At 37.9% G+C, this 24503-nt stretch overlaps 1 pseudogene; it reads left to right on the top strand.

The window, feature by feature from the left end:
- Positions 1 to 24503, top strand: part of LOC100470187 — a 163985-nt pseudogene that overhangs the window by 125170 nt on the left and 14312 nt on the right.

The raw sequence follows: 24503 nt of genomic DNA on the forward strand, positions 1-24503 counted from the left end.
CAAAAGAAAAAGAAAAAAAGAATATAAACAGACAGATGAACAGAACAGAGCAATACACTATATCCAGGGTGTATTTTGGTCTGTTTGTTAGAAGAAACTACATCCCAAAATTATAAAGAAAGAAAAACTTATATATATACAAAAATAAAAATAAATACATTGAAAGGATAGAATGTAACTGCAAAGATGAAAACTTAAAAAAGACTTTAATCTTAAAAGAGAGAGAATATAATCAGACAGGTGAAGAGAACAGAGCAATACCATAGATTCTGTGTGTATTTTGGTCTGTTTGTTAGAAGAAACTGCATCACAAAATTGTAAAAAAAGAAAAACTTACATATATACAAAGATAAAATTAAATATGATGAAAGGATAGGGATGTAACTGTAAAAATGAAAATTTTAAAAAAAGAGTTGATAAAATAAGAAATTGGTTGAAAAGGAAAGAGAAAAAAATTAAAATTGAATAACTAAAGAATCATGATTTAAAAAACCCCCTTGAATTCTGTATACTATCTTCCCCTAGCGCTGGAGTTTTGCAGTTCTGTGTGATCAATAAACTTGATCTTAGCGGGATGTTCTTGCTGATATTCTGGGGGAGGAGCCTGTTGTGCTGATTCTCAGGTGTCTTTGCCCTGAGTGGAATTGCACTGCCTTTGCCAGGGGGCCAGGCTAAGTAAGTGGCTCCAGATTGCTCTCTGTGGCTTTTCTTCCCTGAAGGCTTTCCACACCTCTTCAGAGGGCGAGCCTGAAAGTGGCAGCCTCCAGATCTCCAGCCCTGGAGCCGAAAGCTCACGCCCCTGACTCTTCAGTGCTCCTTCAGGAAAAAGCAGTCAATCACTCCGGTCTCCCTGGTTTCTGTCCACACTGTGTTCACCCAGCTGGTGACCCAGCATTTCTATCTCAGCACATGACCCTGCTTAGAGTCTCCAAACCCTGCAGACTCCTGCAGCGTTCATCTGCACCTCTCCTCCCAGGAGAGGAAGGGTGGTCTTGCCCCGGTTCTGCCACTTGCTGGGCCCCTGCTCAGAGAGCCCTCAGCCGACCATGCCAGGGTTCATGGTTTACATCAACACCGAGCTGAGAGCTCACTTCTGGGTTTGCTGATTGAGGCAGCTTCCTCTCCGATGCCTGGGAGCTCTGCTTCATTCAGGCACCCGTGTTCTTTCTGCGACCCCAGAGATCCTGAGAGCACACTGTCCCATCCAGGTTTCCGCCCGCTTGGCCACCTGAGCACCTATCAGGCAGGGACATCCCTCATGGGTGCAGACTTCTAAAAGTTCCGATTTTGTGCTCCGCTGCTATACCACTTTCTGGGAGCAGGCTTACAGAGGCTCCTCCCACACCTCCACCCCCACAGTTTGTCTTCCAATATATATCCTGGGATTCACTTCTCTGCACCTCCTACCTTGTAGACAGTGATCGCTTTTCTATTTGTAGAGTTGCAGCTATTTTCTTCGATCTCCGGTTGAGTTCACAGGTGTTCAGAATGATTTGGTAGCTATCTAGCTGAATTCCTGGGAGCAGACAAAATAAGGTCCTCTACTCCTCTGCCATCTTGGGCTCTTCTCTATAATAATGTGTCTGTGTGTGTGTGTTTTACACCACTGTAAACCTAATTTTCATCAATAAGATACTGGTCAAATAAATGTTGGTGTATCCCTAGAGTCCTATGCAGCCAGGCAAAACAATGAGGCAGCTCTATGTGTACTTTAATGGGACAGTTGCTAAGAGATATTATGTAAAAAACCATGGTGCCAAATAATCATATATACATAGATGTGTATGAGTGTGCATTGATTATATCTGGTAAAGAGAATAAGAAATTGGAAGAATTTCATAGAAAGATGTACCTCTGGAGAGGAGGATTGGGGGTTTGGGGCAGGAGGGAGACTTATTTTTGTTTTAAAAAATAACTTTTAAAACAAAAAATAACTTTCTTGTTTAACTCTGTGCTTATAATAGCCTTTTCATTTTGAAAGTAAATAAATGCAAACTTAAATGCAGAATTTCAGAGAGAAAGGCTGATAAGCTCTCGCAACATTTGTTCAGAGATCAAATGTTTCAAAGGCGTATATTTATCAATCTTGTCTATCCAATCTCAAAAGTAGGTGTTAATATTACCATTTGAAGGGAAAGGACTTAGACGGAGAATGCACTAAATTGTTCAAGTGCGCACAGCTAGTGAATTGTAGGGCCAGGATTTGTATTCGAGAGTTTGATTTCTAAGCCCTTATATTTTACTCTATATCTTTTCCTTTAAATATCCAAGATGGAATAGTTAAACTATTTTAGTAACTTTACAAAAATGAAGTAAATTTGATCAACAGAGGATCTCAATTTTAATTTTTCTTTTTAATTATAAAATCTGCTTGCTTCAAGCAAAGACTTAATAGGAATACAAATTCAGCCACAGAAAAAAATTTTCTCTTTAAGAACTAGTAAAATTACAAATAATTTCTAATGAAAATATATCATAAATTGACCAGAAAGTATGGGAAATTAATGGAATAATAGAAAAAATATGTATATAATTTTTTTTCCCAAAAGAAAAAGGAACTTATTTACCAAGTAAAGGAATCAATTTCCTGAAAACCCGACTATTATGTTTCACTTAGAAACTGTTTATAAAGTCAACTAATAAAACCAAAGAGATAGAAAAATACCTAACTAGTGATGTACTGCAGACACTCATACTGGCTCATGAGAGCCAATTACTAAGTCGATTGTTAAAGGCAGCCATTAATTAACAGTAGTTATATAAACCTATAATTAGTTATATTAAAACGAAGGTAAAATTCACTCAAAACTCGTCACTTCGTAATTGATTTAATATTACCTATGTTCTTGATATTATTTATGTCAATGAATCTGTAGAATAGAAATACATATCATGGGGCACTGCTGTGACTCCCTTCCCAACTCCCTGTTTGTTGACATCACACTGATAGTTTGAAATCAGCCTTGGAGGAAGTATTACACTGTAGAATCAGCAAATGCTAAAAATGGGGCTTTTACCTTTCATAAAGCCAATTTTTAAAAAATTATGAGCCCGCAACAATAGACTCAATCCTCATTATTAGCATAAATGTATAAAATTTGCAGTTTATAGCCTTTTAGGAGGAAGAATGACTTTTGCAGTAAAAGATGACCATTAAAACATTTAATGAAAATTGGCCAGTCATTCACATGGTTGATCCTAGAAACCATGTTTCCGACTATCATTTATGAAACGTACAAATCTAGGTTCTTGAAAAAAAAAATAGAGAGAGATTTAGTAAAAGGCAAAATATTTCATTTTTTTCAGTAGGAATTTCAGTTCTAGATTCATAATCTCTTCTTTATTTCTTTTTTTAGAGCCACATTAAATTATGCTTTATTTATAATTCTTAGATAACATTAAATATCATAGGTTTATTTTTTTATAATAATATTTTTTAATATATGTTAGTCACCATACAGTACATCCCTAGTTTTTGACATAAAGTTCCATGATTTTCATATTTTCTGAAAGACAGTGATAGACAAAGACAACAAAGATTAAAATGATTTGAAATCCATGAAACTGTAGTAATGGAAACCAACCTAAATGGAATTGAAATGAATGAATCTGCAAAGACAGTGCTCTAAAAGATGCTGTAATGCATGACTATCACATTTGCAAGGGATGTGGGGAAGATTTCTAATGGGTAAAGATTTGGGATCTTAAAATATCTCTAAAAGACAAAAAAAAAATCCTAAAACTTGCTAAAAAAATCGGTACATCATAAGTACATAAGGTAAATGGTCTTATGTATACTTATCAGATTTCAACATTTTTGTAATTAGAATAAAAACAAAGTTTGGTCAGTGGAAAGGTCTCTCCCCCATAGAACTAGCTTGCAACTCCCTGCCACTAAGTCATTTGTTTTAAGAAGGAAGTGTTACATATATATACTTACATATATTTTAAACCATTCTGACCTTTCACACACACACACACACACACACACACACACACAGAGAAGATTCTAATTAAGGTATTTGATTGCCCTCCAAGGACAATAATACATACTGAGGAGCATAAGTAGAAGATACTGGATTAAGCTGATAGTATCAAAGGATAACTCCCTTATCACACACCTTCTAGAAGTTGTTCCACTGACTAGGGCTCAATGATCTCCTTATTAAACAGAATTTTAGCTTCTTTATTTATAAGACAACCTAAAGGGAGCAGAGCTGAAGCTCCTTAATTGGAAAAAGCATTGTTCTCTATTACAGGCATACCAGCATAAACACAATTAACTTTGTCCTTTGTATGCAAAACCTGCCTCCATCATCTTAGCAGTCCAGCTAGCCAACCATATTATGTGACTGCAAGGAACCAAAAGAATCCTCTTGTTTTAAAAACCTGTTACATACTTCTGCCTGTTATTCCTAAAACTCCCACTGTTTAAATTACAGCATTGGATGAATCATTGTCTCCACAGGAACGTTTTTAGGGCCAATGAAAGCAAAGCCTTAAATGCATATTTAAGGAAAGAATAAATAAAGGAAGCCTGGAAAAAATGAGTTAAGAATTCACCCTAAGAATCTGGAGAACATGAACAAAAGGGTAAACACCAAGAAAATAGATAGCAAAGTTATAAATAGAACAGCAAAAATTAATGGGAAGAAAAGTTTAGAGAGACACGGTCACCAAAGCATAAAAAGGCAAACAATTAACTGGAAAAATATTTGGAACTCATGTCACAGTGGGCTTATTGGCAATCAGCAAAGTGCAAATTAAAACAAAAAGTTGAGTTACCATTTCACATCTTTCATATTGACAAAATTAAAAAGCCTGATAATAAGTTTTGATGAGGATGTGGGATAATGTGAAATTTCACGTACCACAATTTAAGTTTTACAAACACAATGGAAAGCATTTGATGATCTCATAAAGTCAAAGATGCCCTTCCCAGAACTTCAACAATCCTAACTCTAGTCAGGTTCCAGAGCATATTTCTTGCAAATAATAATCATTGTCTGATTGATTAAAAGAACAACAGATTAAGAAATAACTGAAATGTCTATCAATTTGAGGATCGACAAAAATCATGTTTCACACTTTTACAGTAAATCCTACATAGCTGTTAAAATGAATTCACTAGAGTTATCAGTATAAATATGTATCAGTGTAAATCTCAAAAACATAAACTTAAGCAAAGAAAGATAAATATGGAATGACATTTACAATAGGATATTATTTCCATAAAGTATAAAAGTACACAGATAATGTGTTATATGCTTAACACGATTAAATAGTAAAAGTATAAAATAATGAAAGGATACAAGTCTTCAGGATAGTGATTACTTGTGGGAGCAAGGAAGGAAGTGAGTTTGTAAAAGAGTCCACAGGACCTACTACTAAAAATGTAACATTATTTTTTTTTAAGTTAATATAGCCAATTGGTAGATTTAACCATCTGGTGGTAGTACAAGGCACTTGTTTTATTTTCTCTAGATATTTTGTGAGCTTTAAATAGATCATAATTTTTAAAATAACAAAATAATAAAATGCACTCTGTGGAGTCTCTTCTAAAGTTATTGTAATTAGAAATCTCTTCTTGCTACTTTGAAAAAAATGAGAGAATTTTATCTGATTCTGTCATGAATTTCTACATATTATTGAATTCCTATTTTTATTTTTTTAAAGATTATTTACTTTAGAGAGAGTGAGGGAGCAGGGGAAGGGACAGAGGGAGAGAATATCAAGCAGACTCCCCACAGAGCAGGGAGCCCCATGCGGGTCTCAGTCTCATGATCCATGAGATCACAGCCTGAGCTGAAACCAAGTCAGACACTTAACCGACTGAGCCACCCAGACGCCCCTGTTAAATTCCTATTTTTAAAACAAAATGTTTGATGTTATAATGGATCCCACTTTTGTCCTTAAAAAATCTTTTTATAACAAGAGCATTCTTGAAAATGCACATACGTACACATAGAGCCTCGCATCTAAATAAAAAACAAACACACATGCAAACGCGCATAGGCACGCAACATGCTCAGTCATACACATATTTATTCACATACACATACATACTTCTAATTTCCCATATTGATGTGTTACTACTATACAAGATTTTAATAAAATTGAATATCATTCTCTTATTTTTATACTTATCTGAGTTTCTTCGTATTTAGCTGAAAATCATGTTGTAAGACAGAAGTACCATGAGGTCTGTGTCTGGCATTGCTGGATTATGTAGTCACAACAGCACTGGCTTCCTTCACAATTCTACATATATTTGTCTACTTTGTATTGAATCTAGAATCTCTCGGATCTGAAAATTTTGGAGGTCATCTGAGTGGCCACTTTTTCTGATAAGTGCCTTCACTTCTAATCAATTTATTTCCTTTTAGCCATTTCTATAATCTACACTTACTACTCATTTTTAGCATTGACATACAGTTCTTTTTAGAGTGGAAGTAAACTACCCCCAATGATTTATGACTTAGATATTTGCATGTGCTGCATTGGGAATCAGTTTTAATAACAATCTTCATGACACTGTTCCATTTATGGTTCATACAAAATATGGCAATAGTTCAATGTCTGTATATAAACACAATTTGAAACTTAGCAGAAAATTAAAGTATTGGAAAATGAGCTTTACTCCTTTTTTAAAATGGCCATCTAATAAAATCCATTTGTTGAACTTATATTGTTTCTAGTGATTAAGTTAAGTTTTAGTGTTGCCTGAAGTGTTTCTCTTGTGGCAAATGATTGAGAAAATAATTATAATGGTCTATGTCTTTGACAGAGTCTATAAACACTGGGATGGCAGCACATGATTAAATTTATGTTTAGATTGTAGAAATAGTTGCTGCTTAAGAAGAGAACAAGTATATTGATCTTAAAGAGTGAAATAAGGCAAGATGAAAGGAATAATTAAATCTGGCAGTATTGGTGTTCTCATCCATAGCACTACAATTATACAAATTACATCTTTCCTCACCTTGCCCCTCCTTCCTCTCCTCTTTAGGTTTAAATTCAAGACCCCCTGAGCAGATGCCATGAAAAGGATTTTGTTTTCTTTTGCCTTGCTAAAGCCTGTTTTCAATGGAGAAAGGCTCTGGACTGGTTCCTGAATAAGGTTATCTTGTAATCCTTGTTTGGGATGGAAATGTGTACAGTGCTTAAACCTATTTCAGTCTTTGATCATAGATCCTCTTTGGCCCTAAAACCCTATGAGTAATCTAGGTGTTTGGGAAGGTAATAATGAACTCATTTGGGCCAGAAAGGAATAATTTAATGCTAAGGCAGTCATTGAGCTACTGTAAAGTAGGGGGGAAACAAATGGAGCTATGATCCTTCAAGATGGAAAAACTAAATCCTTATGGGTCCAAGCCAAGTCTTGTTTGAGATGAAAAACTCAGCATCCCTTTTCAGCAACCCTCATCTATTGGATCCACTGAAGTTGTCTAGGAGTGACTTAGAATGAATGTAGGAGGAGTTCTGAGAGCTCAGTACTTTCTTTCCTAGAATTCGTTTTAATTGGAAAAATAACAAAATTTAGAGAGAATCACTATTCCTCCTACAACCTGTGTATTTGAGTCCTTCTGTTTGAATACCAGGATCTCACCTACAAGACTGTACCTGGCGTGCTCTTCAGGCTCTTGCTCTGATCACCACTTACCACCTTCTATTTGCTGAAATGTTGCATTCTCATTTTCCTTCCACCATCATGGCAATCCAGCTCTATGTCCGTCTACTCCTGCATATATGTCAATACACCAAGCTCTGATACCTGTGTTTTCCTAAGTTAATATTAACAGTAGCCACTAAGGCTTCATGTTTGCTCAATCTCATAGCTTGATGACATGTTCCCTTTCCTCACTCTTCTCTTTCCACCTGGTTATATCTCTCTTAGTCTCCTCTGTAAATGAGTGTTTCTCAAAAGGAAATATAATCCCTCAACATGTTCCATGAGATCTAATGCATAGAAAAGCAAGTTTGAGAAGTACTTCATAGTCTAGCCATGTACTATCAAATGTGGTAGCCACTCACTATACAAGTCTGTTGAGCTCTTGAAATGTGGCTGGTCTAAATTGTGATGTGCTACATGTTGAAAATACACACTGGATTTCAAACACTCAGTATGGGGGGAAAACAATGTAAAATAGCTCATTAACAATTTTATGTTGGCTGTATGTTAAAATGATATCATTTTGGATATATTAGATTAAAAATATATGATTAATTTTACCTCTTTCATTTTAATGTGACTTCTGGAATGTTAAAAAATACATATGTGGGGGCGCCTGGGTGGCACAGCAGGTAAGCGTCTGCCTTTGGCTCAGGGCGTGATCCTGGCCTTGTGGGATCGAACCCCACATCGGGCTCCTCCACTGTGAGCCTGCTTCTTCCTCTCCCACTCCCCCTGCTTGTGTTCCCTCTCTCGCTGGCTGTCTCTATTTCTGTCAAATAAGTAAATAAAATCTTTAAAAAAAAATACATATGTGGCTCACATTATATTTCTATTGGATGGCACTGCTCTACCCCCTCTTAGAAATCTACAATTTGTAAGTACAGAGTAAAATTTCTGAGAGGTCTTATAGTAGGGAATCCTGTTTAACTTTGTTAAAACCTTTCAACAGGTAAATGAAGAAATGTTCAACATCACTGATCATCAAAATAAAATTAAAACCATAATGAGATAGCATCTCATACCTGTTAGAATGGCTATTATCACAAAGACAAGAAGTATATGTGGGCAAGGTGGTGGAGAAAAGGAAACCCTTGTACACATTGGTGGGAATGTAAACTGGTACAGCCATTTTAGAAAACATATGGAGGTTCCTCAAAAAATTAAAAAATAAGACTACCATTGGCTCTAGCAACCCTGCTTCTGGGTATGTAGCTAAAAGAAATGAAATCACTATCTCAAAGACATATGTGCAGATATGTGCAGAAATGTTCATTGCAACATTATTCACAGTAGGCAAGACATGAAAACAACCTAAATGTCCATTGAAAGGTGAATGAGTAAAAAAGTAATATATATAAATGGAATATTATTCATTCATAAAGAAGGAGATCTTCCCATTTGTGACAACGTGGATGGACCTTGAGTGCTAAGTGAAATAAGTCATACAAAGAAAGAGAAATACTGGACAGTCTCACTTATAGGTGAAATCTAAACAAGGTGAACTCATAGAAAGAGTATATTGGTGGTTGCCAGGGGCTGAGGGGTGGGAGAATTGGGAAGGTGTTAGTTATAGGGTACAAAATTCCAGTTATAAGATGAATAGGGTCTGGGGATTTATTTTACAGCATGGTAACTAGAGGTAACAACACTGTATCATATACTTGAAAATTGCCAATAGAGTAGATCCTAAATGCTCTCAACAGACACACGCGAGTGTGCACGCAAACACACACAATTATGTGAGGTGCTGGGTGTGTTAACTAACCTTATTGTGGTAATCATTTCACAATCTAAACATCTATCAAATTGTCACATTATACACCTTAGGTTTATACAATATTATATGTCAGTTATATCTCAACAAAGCAGAATAAAACCTCTATTTCTTTTCTTTTTTTTTTTTTTAAAGATTTTATTTATTTATTTGACAGAGATAGAGACAGCCAGCGAGAGAGGGAACACAAGCAGGGGGAGTGGGAGAGGAAGAAGCAGGCTCACAGCAGAGGAGCCTGACGTGGGGCGATCCCATAACGCCGGGATCACGCCCTGAGCCGAAGGCAGACGCTTAACCGCTGTGCCACCCAGGCGCCCCAAAACCTCTATTTCTTGAACCTCTTTGACCGTGGAGCCCGTTTTCACATAAACTATGATCTCCAAAAACTAGTAGTTTTCAAAACCCACTTTGGAAAATATAGCATGAGGTACAAGATATGAGAAACATTGATCCCTTTTTTTTCTATGTATAGCATTCTTCCTGATTCTTAGTAAGAAACATAAAGTATAGATTAGATAGGACAAACGTCTCTTTCATACAGATATCACAAATATCCCTGGTATCCCTGACATTAACCTAAATTAATTACTTGCATTTCCAGTGATTATTTTTGTCAGTAAAGCTAAGTGGAATTCAAATTCCTTAATTTTCAAATGTTGTTCTCTGCCATGAACATTAACCTTCATTCAGGATTTGGCAATGTTAAATATATACATAAGTGTAATGATTTGATAGCATCAGAGAATGGATTTCCTATTATCTCCATAATCATGAACAAGAACTTAAAAAGTTGGTCTGTAGCCATCCTGAATCATAGGAAAGAAGTTAGACAGTCAAGATCACAGTACAGAGGACTACAGAGAGAACCAAGACAAGCCCACCGTCCTATTGTGCTTATCTAAAGTCTCTGATATTTAGAGGGTATCATACAAATATTTCAATTAATAATAATGAAAAATAGCTAATTTTGAAGCATTTTTTCATAACCCAGCACTTCACTGAACACTTTATTTCTCTTACCTCACTTAGCACTTTCTCTTACCTCACTTAATCCTCTGTGCAATAACTTCATTATTTAGAGATGTGTTCTCTCCATTTTACACACAAGGAAATTGAGGTTTATGAGAGACTATGGACTCTGAGAAACAAATGAGGGCTTCAGAGGGGAAGGGGGTGGGGGAATGGGATAGGCTCGTGATGGGTAGTAAGGAGGGCACGTATTGCATGGTGCACTGGGTGTTATACACAACCAATGAATCATCGAACTTTATATTAAAAAATTAAAATAAAAAAATTTAAAAAAAAAGAAAGGTTAAATAATTTGCTAAGGGTTTCATAGCCAATAACTTATGGAGCTCTGAACCAACCCAGAGCCTACATTATTAACCACTATGACATAATGTAAGGTGGTATTTGCATGCATAAACCTCCTTCCATGGCATATCCCCAAGAACTGAAAGAGGACAAGGAGGAAAGAGTTCTTGCAATTTATTTTTCTCCTTTGTGAAATTTGTGCAATATTGCCACAAATCTCTCTCCATGCAGCAAGTAGGAGAGGATAAAAATATTTATTTGTAACCCTTGGACATTTTTCTGGAGGTTTTCCCTCTAATATTAAAGAATATATATTTTCACAGTTTTCCAGAGACCAGAGTTCCTGAAAATTAGTTGAGATACAAGGTTGATTTCAAAACTTGTAATACTATGAATATGCCTTGTACTTTCTCACCTTACTTCTTTGATAAATGCTGACCCCTTGGCTGAGAATGCCATTGCATTTTTTTTCTGTCCCTTTGTTCAGGCTCATTCCTCAAATCCCATCCCAGATGTCACTGTCTTCAGGGATCCTCACTTGAATCATCCTCCATTCCAGGCTGGCTTAAATGAGTCACCATCACCACCATGGCCAGGCATCCTTAACCCAATACATTTTACTCTGTTACAAAACCTATCATACTTTCCTGAAATGCAATAGTTAGGTCTAGTAGTGGTCATTTGCCACCTGTTTCTAAGCTCTCTTTCAATATTTAGGAAGCACTTCATTTTATAAGACTTGGTGGAAATTAGAGCTCATTTCTGTCATATAGTAGATAGGCTGTGCTTATAGCGTCTTTGGAAGATTTGGGTGTACCTAGAGTAAGTTTCCCTCGAAAATAAAATTTCAGAAAAGGTCCTTAGGATTTGAGGATGAAGCCACACCTATTTGGGAAAGGTAGTAGACTCTTTTTAAGAGTTAGCTATTACTCTTGTAACTACACACCTGATCATGGATTAATTCGTAACGATATAATACACTAGCCATAAAATCAGGCAGGCCTTTAATCACTCTATCATCAGGTGGCAGTGGTACCTAGAAGTTCTGGCTTGCACAAGTCGTGAAAGCACAATTATTTTACACAAGCATGAAGTTTTTATATCAGTTCAGCTGATCTTGCCACATAGTCAAACCTCTTTCAACCCCTACTTATGGATTGGTTCCTAGACTAGTTGACTGAGAAGGAAAACATTCCATCCAGATTTATACATGGTGTCACAGGTTAGGTTATCCACAAATAGATACTGAGGTGGAGTTTGAAATGGAGAACATTTATTTGGAATCAACACCTGAGAAAGGAATGGAAGAAAAGCAGCATTGATCAGAGGAAGAAGTTGGATGATGTTGTTGGACCAACGTAACATGGCCAACCCTGTGGAGATTTCTAGAGCGTATTCATCAGCATAGTCCTGCAGGTCCCAAATGGCCGGGCCCTTATACTTCCACCTCAATCAGTCATTGGGTTATGTGGTGCCTTGGGAAAGTTATGCCCTAGGGCAAGTGGCTTTTGCAGCTGAAGCAAACCTTGTAGGAGCTGACAGCTGATGACAAATGAGGTAACTAATCCTTCCTTAAAGGATTAAAAAAATCCTCCAGGGGAGGCAGAACTCTAAGTTCTATATTTGATTGTTTACTTTTCCTCGAAGGAAATATGACCTGAGTGAAGGCTCTTTATTCTGAGATAACAAAATTGGAATAGTGGTGTCAAGGAGGTTTGATAGTACATGCATAGGCTTCTTAGAACAGGCTCAAAACAGGAGAACCGTGTTTTTAGGGTGAACATTTATCAAAAGTCCTCCTTAGTAAGGAAGGTTTTCAGTAATGAAGTGGACAAGATGACTCTCTGTCAATGAATGTTGATGAGCCTCTTTCCATAGTCATTCCAACCCCTGCTCAATCGGCTCAAAAACAAAGTAGCCTTGGTGTCAAAGATGAAGGTGTTGTAGCAACTCAACATTACGGACCACACCTCTCTAAGGCTGACCTATTTACATCCATTGATGAGTGATCAGTCAATAAGCAGCAGGAACCAACAGTGAGTGATACTGCCTCCCAACATGGGATAATATCTGAGGGGAACCAGCCATCCAGTTGAACTTAAATAACACTGGATCTTTACCATCATGGAAGAAATGGCAATTGAATATTTTTATGTGGTGATGGTTTTTCGGTTTTTCATTTTTTGCTTATATCGGCATCACCATCTGAGGAATCACAGAATGCCTTATTAAACATTGCAGTGCACTACAAACATGTTTCTAACTAAAGAATATTCACTTTATAGGAAAAGAGGCAAAGACAATGGACTTAGAACCACATTCTTTAAAAGCTTTAGACATGTAAAATGATGGGGTGATGGGATGGCCTATTAAAGACTCAGGCACTGCGCCAGCAGCAAATTCTCTGAGCTATTGCCCAACATATAATGCTAATTTTCCCATCACCCAAACAGACATATGGGTCTTGGAACCAAAGGTTGGAAGTGGGAGAGCCTCTTGTTAGTATTAAACCTAGTGTCTAATGATCCATTTGAAAATGTTTACTTCTCTTGCCCTGCGACATTGATTTAGAGTTCCCAATCTCTAATGAAGGGATGTTTCCATCAGCACATGGAATGCTTATCTTGGTTTGCTGCTGTAAAAGGGGAAAGGAAGGAGAATGGATAGGACCTATAGAATGCCCCATAATTCTCTTCCCAGTGGTAATATTTAATGAAAGATAATAGCAGACCTGTACAGGAGTATCATAAAGCACCCAGATCCTTCAGTGATAGTAGCTTGGTCAGAGAACCCTCACCAAGAGAGGTGGTAGCTGAAAGCAAAGGGCAAACAGAATTGTTAATAAAAGAGGGAAATCATGACCTGTTATTGCCTCTAAACCAGCTTTAGAGATAAAAACGATGGCTCTTAACCATACTTCTTTTTTTGCTATGTGTTTTATGCAATCATAAATTTTAACATATTTTCTTCTTATTTTTATTTCTCTTTCCCCACTATCTTGTGTAGCTGTGCTAGGTGGTGGTGAACCTTCCAATCTAGCCCAGACATTACAGCGGGCCTGTGGCAGAACTACAGGAATTTTTACCAGCATGAAAAATTGTTTTACTCCCTTTAGGAAGGAGGTAAGGGTGCTTGTGGTAGTATAAGAGATTTTTGCATCATGTTAATAAAAGCACTTTTTTTTTTTTAGGTTTAAATGTTTCTTCTATAACTGGTCTGCATGTTCCTGAAAACCTCATGTCCTAGAAAATCATTTACAAATAATTACAGGGCTTATTAGAAAAAGTAGATTAAGACAAACACTCAAAACCCATACAATTTTATAACTAGAGCAGTAGCAAGTACAATAACTATTCTGGCCCAGTTTTTTTTTTTTTAAAGTTAAAATTCCTAATAAATACTACAGAATATCTTGAACCTTATTTTTTTAATGTTTTTTTATTACATTATGTTAGTCACCACACAGTACATCCCTGGTTTTTGATGTAAAGTTTGATGATTCATTAGTTGCATATGACACCCAGTGCACCATGCAATACGTGCCCCTCCTTACTACCCATCACCAGTCTATCCCAATCCCCCACCCCCCTCCCCTCTGAGGCCCTCAGTTTGTTTCTCATAGTCCATAGTCTCTCATGTTTCATTCCCCCTTCTGATTTCCCCCCCTTTCTTTATCCCTTACTTCCCCTACCGATCATCCTAGTTCTTATGTTCCATAGATGAGAGAAATCATATGATAATTGTCTTTCTCTGCTTGACTTATTTCACTTAGCATTATCTCCTCCAGTGCCGTCCATGTTGCAGCAAATGTTGAGAATTCGTTCTTTCTGATAGCTGAGTAATATTCCATTGTATATATGGACCACAGCTTCTTAATCCAGTCATCTGTTGAAGGGCATCTCGGCTCCTTCCATGATTTGGCTATTGTGGACAATGCAGCTATGAACATTGGGGTGCATATGGCCCTTCTCTTCACTATATCTGTATCTTTGGGGTAAACACCCAGTAGTGCAATGGCTGGATCATAGGGTAGCTCAGTTTTTAACTTTTTAAGGGACCTCCACACTGTTTTCCAGAGTGGCTGTACCAACTTGCATTCCCACCAACAATGTAGGAGGGATCCCCTTTCTCCACATCCTCTCCAACAATTGTTGTTTCTTGCCTTGTCTATCTTTGCCATTCTAACTGGCGTAAGGTGGTATCTCAGTGTGGTTTTGATTTGAATTTCCCTGATGGCTAATGATTTTGAACATTTTTTCATGTGTCTGTTAGCCATTTGTATGTCTTCATTGGAAAAGTGTCTGTTCATATCTTCTGCCCATTTTATGATTTGTTTATTTGTTTCTCGTGTATTGAGTTTGAGAAGTTCTTTGTAGATCTTGGATACCAGTCCTTTATCTGTGGTGTCCTTTGCAAATATATTCTCCCATTCCGTGGGCTGTCTCTTAGTTTTTTTGACTGTTTCCTTGGCTGTGCAGAAGCTTTTTATCTTGATGAAGTCCCACAAGTTCATTTTATCTTTTGTTTCTCTTGCCTTTGGAGATGTGTCATGAAAAAGGTTGCTTTGGACGATGTCGTATAGGTTGCTGCCTATGTTCTCCTCTAGGATATTGATGGATTCCTGTCTCACATTGAGGTCTTTCATCCATTTGGAGTTTATCTTTGTGTATGGTGTGAGAGAGTGGTCAAGTTTCATTCTTTTGCATGTAGCTGTCCAATTTTCCCAGCACCATTTATTGAAGAGACTGTCTTTTTTCCACTGGATATTTTTTCCTGCTTTATCAAAGATTAGTTGCCCAAAGAGCCGAGGGTCCATTTCTGGGTTCTCTATTCTGTTCCATTGTTCTATGTGTCTTTTTGTGCCAGTACCATGCTGTCTTTGTGATCACAGCTTTGTAGTACAGCTCGTAATCCGGCATTGTGATGCCCCCAGCTTTGTTTTTCCTTTTCTACAGTTCCTTGGCGATTCGGGGCCTTTTCTGGTTCCATACAAATTTAACGACTATTTGTTCCAGTTCTTTGAAAAATGTCATTGGTATTTTGATTGGGATAGCATTGAAAGTGTCGAACCTTTATTTTTAAATGGGTTGTATATAAAAAAAGAGTTAAGGCTGCTAATCTATGGAGGTAGAGGCAAAATACACAAAGATTGGGTAGAATCACACAGTGAGCACTTGTTGAGCAGAGCACATGCCCAAAATAAAACAGGAAGGAGAGTGTGAATAGGCACCATATACAGTACATTGCTCCTCCGCAGCGTCCTGTGTTCAGCTATGTAAGCATTCACTAGTTACTTGATGGCACAAAACATTTGTATCCTGAGAAAAATCATAAATGGACCAACACAACTTCTGTGTTCTATTGACATTATTCCCTTGCCAGTAAATCATGTAAGCTCATTTCCTTAGAGACTCACATATTATCAGAATAGGCTGGGTTAGGAAGGAAAGAAGAGTACACGTTAATTTGGGGTAACCAAAAGTAGGACTGTAGTGAAGATTTGTCACTGTGCTTGTCCTGTATGCCCATGCTATTCTTAAATTTGGAGAATTCCACTACAGAAGCTGAAAATGTCAGACATTCACTTTCCTGGCTTCTCTTTTTACCTGGGCTTGGGCACCTCACCTCGGCTCACCAGTTTACAGAACAGTTTACAGACCCGTAGGAGCTTTTAAACCAAGACTATTAAGAAGCCGAGGCTAGGAGGAAGTCCTCCAGGTGATGATGACAGCACCTGCAGTCTCCTGGAGTAGGCGGCAGGGCAGAGGTGAAAGTGGTGGCCTCCAGTCCCCACTACCAGGTGTGTCTCCAGGGCAAGCTGCAGGGGTCAATGCTTGTGCCTACAGCGTAGACGTCCTCACTGCTTCTACTATGCTGTCATTTTGGACACTGTTTCTGGCTATGTGGACTTGAATCTGATTCTCTTGCTTTCTGAGTGATTTTTTGAGCTGCTTCATGTCCTCTCATGAAATTCTATTCCTGCTTAACTCAATAGTATAACTTCTGTAGCTTGTAACAAAGACCCCTGACTGTCACAGTCAACTAGACTGTGAACAGATTAGGAGGAAAGACTCTCTGCCTCTTATCACTGAATCCAGAGTGCATAACCTTGGACCTGGAAGGCAAGAGTGCTCCATAAATGCTTGTTGTGTGAGTAAATGAAGAGATGTGGTTGTGAGAAATATATTTGCCCTAAAAGCAATGAGATCCAAGTAATTAAAATAACAAATATATTAAAAATAGAATAGCATTAAGATACTAATAAGATCTTAATAGTAAATATTATAAATATTTATTAGAATATTATAAAATTATAAATGGAGGTAATAAATATTATAAATGGGAGTACTGGCATCTTATTTTAGATAATCATTTTATGTTAGACTTCATTAAGAAAAGAAAACTTACCTATTCAGTGATTTTTTTCTTTTCCCCTGCCTGGTGCTAAGATAGTTAGTTGCCTTCATTATGCTTTCAGCTGCCTAGTGTTTCCTGCTGCCAACACTTAGAATTTTTACTGATTATTCGGACTATAACCTCCATCAGCTAAAGAACAGCGATTCACTCCAAACTGTATAGCATTCAGAGCAAAACATAGCTGTCATCAAAAACCCTTTATACTTCAGCCTTACTTCTGATATTTTCAGAAAAGCAAAACAACTTTAAAAAATACAGGAATTCGTGATAGTCACAGAATGAAAAGTAAAGAAATTCTAGATTATTGAGAGTTGATATTTATAAGCAGGATTTCCTTGTCTTTTAAATTTAATGATTGATAATTAAGCAAATTTCATCCAAGATATCTAATGACTCCAGCAGCCCTTCCTCAGTATGCCAATCAGAAAAACTTGGATATGCGTTTAGAAACCAGCCTCTCAGATCTCTAGCCCAGAAGAGGTCAAGGTAAGAAGACAAGGAAATGTGAATGGAGTTGGGCTATAGGATATATGCTGACCTGCTCTTTTGCTCTGCAGCCAACAGCAAATGCCTAGATAGCCATTGATCAGCTTTTTGTTTCACAAAAAGGAAGTTGTTATTGTTACTACTTTAATCTTGACAGCAGACAAAAGGGAAATTCTATGTATTAACAACACACTTTTCTCTAAGTTTTTTTCTTTCCCCTCAAAAAAAAAAAAAAAAGGTAAAAGTGATGTAAAGGAGGAAATACATGTATAAATACAATGTATTCGTTTTGGATTTGGATTCAAAATTTGAGCATCACTTTGTTCCTACCAGCCTAGACTGAGAGGTATTTTAGTTAAGCAATTTCCCAGGCCTCATTCTACATGTAAATGTCTTAGACTACTATCCGTCTATGAAAGATAGAGAAACAAAAGCAGGAAAGGCCTACTGTCTCTTCAAATGGCTGACAATTTTCTACTATACTTTTCATTTTAAAATGTTCTTATAGAGCCAGTTTCCATGCATTAACCTGGGAGAGCTATTACATTTGAATGGGTTCCACGCTGGCAAACTGCATTTTGTAGTCACCAAGGGTCTCTTGATGCTTTATCATCAGCTGACTAAATTAGTCCCCATGCGTCTGGTTTTACTCTTGGATTGATGGATGCATTACCTCACACTCTCGAACTCTAGGAGTGTTATAGACTGAGGAATGGCGTAGGACTCACACTAGCGGTGAAATAGACTCGCACGCCCACTTATGCAGATACTCGTACTGTGAGGATCTTCCTTTTTCTTTGGTTGGTTCTTCTGATGTGAAGGAATCTCAAGGAGGTGAGTTGGTTTGAAGTTCTTCCTAGACATCCAAGATCCAGACTCCAGCTTCTGTGTGCTTTCCTTCTAATAGTTTCCACCTGCACCTGTTTTTGGACGATCAGCCTCGAGCTACTGCGGCAGCTTTGCCTGCAGATACAGAGAATCAGAAGTTCCCAGAAGTTTTATGCTGGCAACACCTCCCTTCTGGAAGAAGCCAAGAGCCAATGGTTGACTGGTGTGAGTATGAAAGTCTAGCCTCCTGGAGACAGGACAAACTTGAGGTACAGTTTGTACTCCAGAACTCCCCATAGGATCGAACTGAGGCTTCAACCCTTGTTTGGCTTCTTCCTCTTCTTTGTCCTGCTTCCCCTACTCTCTACATTCTTTCCTGAGAACACTTCTTAATAAACCACTTGCTTGGGAATCCTTGCCACAGGGCTTGCTGCTGAAGAACCTGACCGAATACACCTCATTGAGGAGTCAGGACTTGCTCGTGCCTGAAGGAGAGATAGTATTGGATTTGGCAGTGAAGAGGGAGAAGTTCTCTTCTGTAAACAGGCAGAACGAACAACATGAGAAAAGGACCAGGCTGGAGTCAGGGACTGGCATGGTGTGTGGGAGTACAATGAAGGAGAATGTAATGGCTGGATTAAAATACTATACAAGGAAAAGAGAAAGTGTCCCTTCTCTTCAGTTCATCTTTACGCTCCCTGTAAGAGTGAGCTTTTTAAAAACAAAATTTCCCTACCCAGAAGTCACAATTTAACTTAGTTTTTTCCTCCCAGAAAACCTGAGAGGTAAAATCATAAGTACTCAAGTTTAAAGATGGGCAAAATTAATCAGCTTAGAAGACAGAGTCTTTCTTTTTGGCCCTTACTGCCATGCGGATTGCTCTATACAGATGCACATGGTGGATGGGTAAAACGGATTCTAGAGAATTAGGCTAGAGCAAAGACAGCTGCTGGCAGAATAAGGCATGCCTTCCCTCCTGCAGCCAGATCAGTTTATTCTCTAAGATTCTTCAGGAGTTATTTTGTCTGCCCCTCAGACAGTGAATCTGTGCTCCCTTTGGATGTCCCTTGGTGCCTAGCCTACTACTTTGCACGCACACACACAAACATGTTTTTTCCCAAGTGATCTTGGACTTAGAGAAATTAAAACTCTAGATTTTAATCATGCACACACCTGAGAGTAAATGTTAAAAAAATAAAGTCAATTAAAAAAAAAACCCCAAACCCCACAATTATTGTTTAATCTTTAACATGGCATGCAAGAACCTTCATATTATGGCCCCATGCTGCATTTCAAGCCCTCTGTTATTCTCCTCCACGTACGTAATTGGTTAGTCCTTCACTGAGCTCCTTGCCATTATCCAAACACACTACACTACATACTCTTATGCTTTGTTCTGCTGCTCCTTGAAATATCCTTCTGCTTTTTCTCTGCCCAGTAAACTTCTGCTCATATTTCAATACCTAGCTCAAATTTCACATTCTTTATAAAATTATCCTACCTTTTCAGGAAATTTTTGTCTCTGTTTTGATCATACCTGGAATATACCTTAATTATAGTGTTTAGAATATTACCTTTCAATGCACACAACAAGTCCGTGGGATCCTGGAGAAATGTGTTTATTTCATCTTTGTTTCTCCTCCCCACTGTAGTGCCTGGCACATTATAGCTTTCCATAAATATCTGTGGATTTTGAAATGAATTGAATGAATTTGGATTAATAAAGAAAAACCAAATTACAAAAATGCTCCGATGATAAACTGACTTGAATTGTAGCTTAAATGTAGGGTGGAACATTGGGAGTGATTTGAGTAAGGGAATGAAAAACTGTGTTAAATGTCTGGCGAGATAATAAAACCATCACTATTTGCTGTCACCCCCAGCCTCTCCTAACACCCAACCAGACTGTGCACTGTGTTTCCAGCAGCATGAGCCAAGTGAGAGAATGCCCAAACCGGTCAATATAATTGTAATTAGTTTAAACATTTCTTATTTCATATATTCACCAACATATTTGGTGAAGAGAAGGGGTTTCCTAAGAGCATAATGCTCAAGAACAAGGAGCTTAAAACTGAGAGACTTGGGTTAAAATAGTGACATTGCTAGTTACGACTGTGTGACTTTTGGCAAGTTATTTTTCATTAGTGAAATAAAGATAAAGGCAGTGACCTCATGCAGTTGCTGTAAAAATAGTGTTCTGCCTCAAAATTAGGTATTATAAGTAGTAATATTATGGAAATTTTCTCTGACAATTATTCCCCTTTTCATTAGCGAGTTTTCCCCCCAGGATGCCCATTCAAAATGTGCCAGCATTAAGTTATTCCAGAGGCAGTTAAGAGGAGAAGGGAAATTCCAGATTGAGGGACAAGCCATGTGGAGGCATAAAAGCACAAGACATGTTTAGGTAGTGAGTATCACGGCTGTTTTCTAATCCCACCCTCACTCATCTTCTCATAGACTAAAGCACTGGCTAACCCAGGTTGGTACTCCTCAAATCTCAATGTCTTTTTGAAATATTATGGGCTTTCTGGGCCTGGCTTAGCTATCAGAAAGGTCTCAAAACATTGGCTGGTTTTCAATTCTCTCTCTACTTTCTGTTGCATAGACTTGGCCATAGCCCTCCCATTCCCCTAGGCAGCAGCATCCCTGCTGGGTCCCTTTGCCACTTAGGTAACATCTAGGCGTTGGTGGCCACCATAGGATCATATGTATTTCTTTTCCAAAGATTACACTCTCAGTACAGAGTCTCACCTCTTCTATTTTGAATTTTGATTATCTACAGGGATTAATCCTACAGAGCATAGCCAGGAATTTAAAAATGTGTGGGAATCTCTTGATTCGAACCACATTATGTTAAGTGACTAACAGGATTCCCAGATTTGCCCTGGAGGTTTATCTATTTCCCAGACTCTTTCACATTAGGAAAGACACTTTAGCAGAGCCTAAACTTTTAGGTTCCTCTCTCCTTCTTTTCATATATTTTCCATTAATCTAAGGCTAAAGTTCTTGGCTGATAAGAAAACAGCCTTTTTCTGGTTCTTGAGGCTCTCCTTTACTTTATGCAAAATTTGATTTCTTTTTTTCTATAATAATTTTTATTATGTTATGTTGGTCACCATACCAGTACATCCCTAGTTTTTGANAAAGTTCCATGATTCATTACTTGCATATAACACCCAGTGCACCATGCAATACGTGCCCTCCTTAATACCCATCACCGGCCTATCCCATTCCCCAACCCCCCACCACTCTGAAGCCCGCAGTTTGTTTCCCAGAGTCCATAGTCTCTCATGGTTCATTCCCCCTTCTGTTTACCCCCCTTCCTTCTTCCCTTCCTTCTCCTACCAATCTTCCTACCGCTTATGTTCCATAAATGACTGAAACCATATGATAATTGTCTTTCTCTGCTTGACTTATTTCGCTTAGCATTATCTCCTCCAGTCCCATTGATGTTGCTGCAAATGTTGAGAAATCATTCTTTTTGATGGCTGAGTAATATTCCATTGTATATAGGGACCACATCTTCTTAATCGAGTCATCTGTTGAAGGGCATCTCGGCTTCTTCCACAATTTAGCTATTGTGAACAATGCTGCTATGAACATTGGGGTGCATATGGCCCTTCTCTTCACTACATATGTATCTTTGGGGTAAATACCCAGTAGTGCAATGGCTGGGTCATAGGGTAGCTCGATTTTTAACTTTTTAAGGGACCTCCACACTGTTTTCCAGAGTGGCTGTACCAACTTGCATTCCCACCAACAATGTAGGAGGGATCCCCTTTCTCCACATCCTCTCCAACAATTGTTGTTTCTTGCCTTGTCTATCTTTGCCATTCTAACTGGCGTAAGGTGGTATCTCAGTGTGGTTTTGATTTGAATTTCCCTGATGGCTAATGATTTTGAACATTTTTTCATGTGTCTGTTAGCCATTTGTATGTCTTCATTGGAAAAGTGTCTGTTCATATCTTCTGCCCATTTTATGATTTGTTTATTTGTTTCTCGTGTATTGAGTTTGAGAAGTTCTTTGTAGATCTTGGATACCAGTCCTTTATCTGTGGTGTCCTTTGCAAATATATTCTCCCATTCCGTGGGCTGTCTCTTAGTTTTTTTGACTGTTTCCTTGGCTGTGCAGAAGCTCTTTATCCTGATAAAGTCCCATAAGTTCATTTTATCTTTTATTTCTCTTGCCTTTGGAGATGTGTCGTGAAAAAGGTTGCTCTGGCCGATGTCATAGAAGTTGTTGCCTATGTTCTCCTCTAGAATTTTGATGGATTCCTGTCTCACATTGAGGTCTTTCATCCATTTGGAGTTTATTTTTGTGTATGGTGTGAGAGAGTGGTCAAGTTTCATTCTTTTGCATGTAGCTGTCCAATTTTCCCAGCACCATTTATTGAAGAGACTGTCTTTTTTCCACCGGATGTTTTTTCCTGCTTTATCAAAGATTAGTTGCCCAAAGAGCCGAGGGTCCATTTCTGGGTTCTCTATTCTGTTCCATTGGTCGATGTGTCTGTTTTTGTGCCAGTACCATGCTGTCTTTGTGATCACAGCTTTGTAGTACAGCTCGAAATCCGGCATTGTGATGCCCCCAGCTTTGTTTTTCCTTTTCAACAGTTCCTTGGAGATTCGGGGCCTTTTCTGGTTCCATACAAATTTAAGGACTATTTGTTCCAGTTCTTTGAAAAATGTCCTCGGTATTTTGATCGGGATAGCATTGAAAGTGTAGATTGCTCTGGGTAGTATGGACATTTTAACTATGTTAATTCTTCCAATCCATGAGCATGGAATATTTTTCCATCTTTTTATGTCTTCCTCAATATCTTTCAAAAGTGATCTATAGTTTCTAGGATATAGGTCCTTTACGTCTCTGGTTAAGTTAATTCCAAGGTAACGTATGGTTTTTGGTGTTATTGTAAATGGGATGGATTCCCTAATTTCTCTTTCTTCAGTCTCGTTATTCGTGTATAGAAATGCAACTGATTTCTGGGCATTGATTTTGTATCCTGCCACCTTACTGAATTGTTCTATAACTTCTAATAGTTTGGGAGTGGATTCCTTTGGGTTTTCCATATAGAGTATCATGTCATCTGCAAAGAGAGACAGTTTGACTTCTTCTTTGCCGATTTGGATACCTTTGATCCCTTTTTGTCTTCTGATTGCTGTTGCAAGGACTTCTAGTACTATGTTGAATAATAGTGGCGAGAGTGGGCATCCTTGTCGTGTTCCTGATCTTAAGGGAAAGGCTTCCAGCTTTTCCCCATTGAGAATAATGCTTGCAGTAGGCTTTTCATAGATGGCTTTTATGAGATTGAGAAATGTACCCTCTATTCCTACACTCTGAAGGGTTTTAATCAGGAAAGGATGCTGTATTTTGTCAAATGCTTTTTCTGCATCAATTGAGAGGATCATATGGTTCTTGAGTCTTTTCTTGTTGATATGATGTATCACATTGATTGATTTGCGAGTGTTGAACCATGCTTGCATCCCAGGTATGAATCCCACTTGGTCATGATGGATAATCCTTTTAATGTACTGTTGGATTCTATTAGCAAGGATCTTGTTGAGGATTTTGGCATCCATATTCATTAGAGAAATCGGTCTGTAATTCTCCTTTTTGAGGGGGTCTTTGCCTGGTTTGGGGATCAAGGTAATATTAGCCTCATAGAATGAGTTTGGTAGCTTTCCTTCTGTTTCTATTTTTTGAAATAGCTTTAGGAGAATAGGTATTATTTCTTCTTTGAATGTTTGGTAGAATTCCCCAGGAAAACCGTCTGGGCCTGGAGTTTTATTATTTGGAAGGTTGTTTATCACTGACTCAATTTCTTCATAGTTAATTGGCCTATTTAAGAAATCTATTTCTTCCTGTTTCAGTCTTGGTAGTTTATAGGTTTCCAGGAAGGCCTCCATCTCTTCCAGATTGTTTAGTTTTTTGGCATATAGCTGTTGATAAAAGTTTCTAATAATCCTTGCAATTTCAATGGTGCTGGTCGTGACCTCTCCCTTTTCAGTCAT

This window comes from Ailuropoda melanoleuca, chromosome 5, assembly GCF_002007445.2.
Source record: "Ailuropoda melanoleuca isolate Jingjing chromosome 5, ASM200744v2, whole genome shotgun sequence".
NCBI lineage: Eukaryota > Metazoa > Chordata > Mammalia > Carnivora > Ursidae > Ailuropoda > Ailuropoda melanoleuca.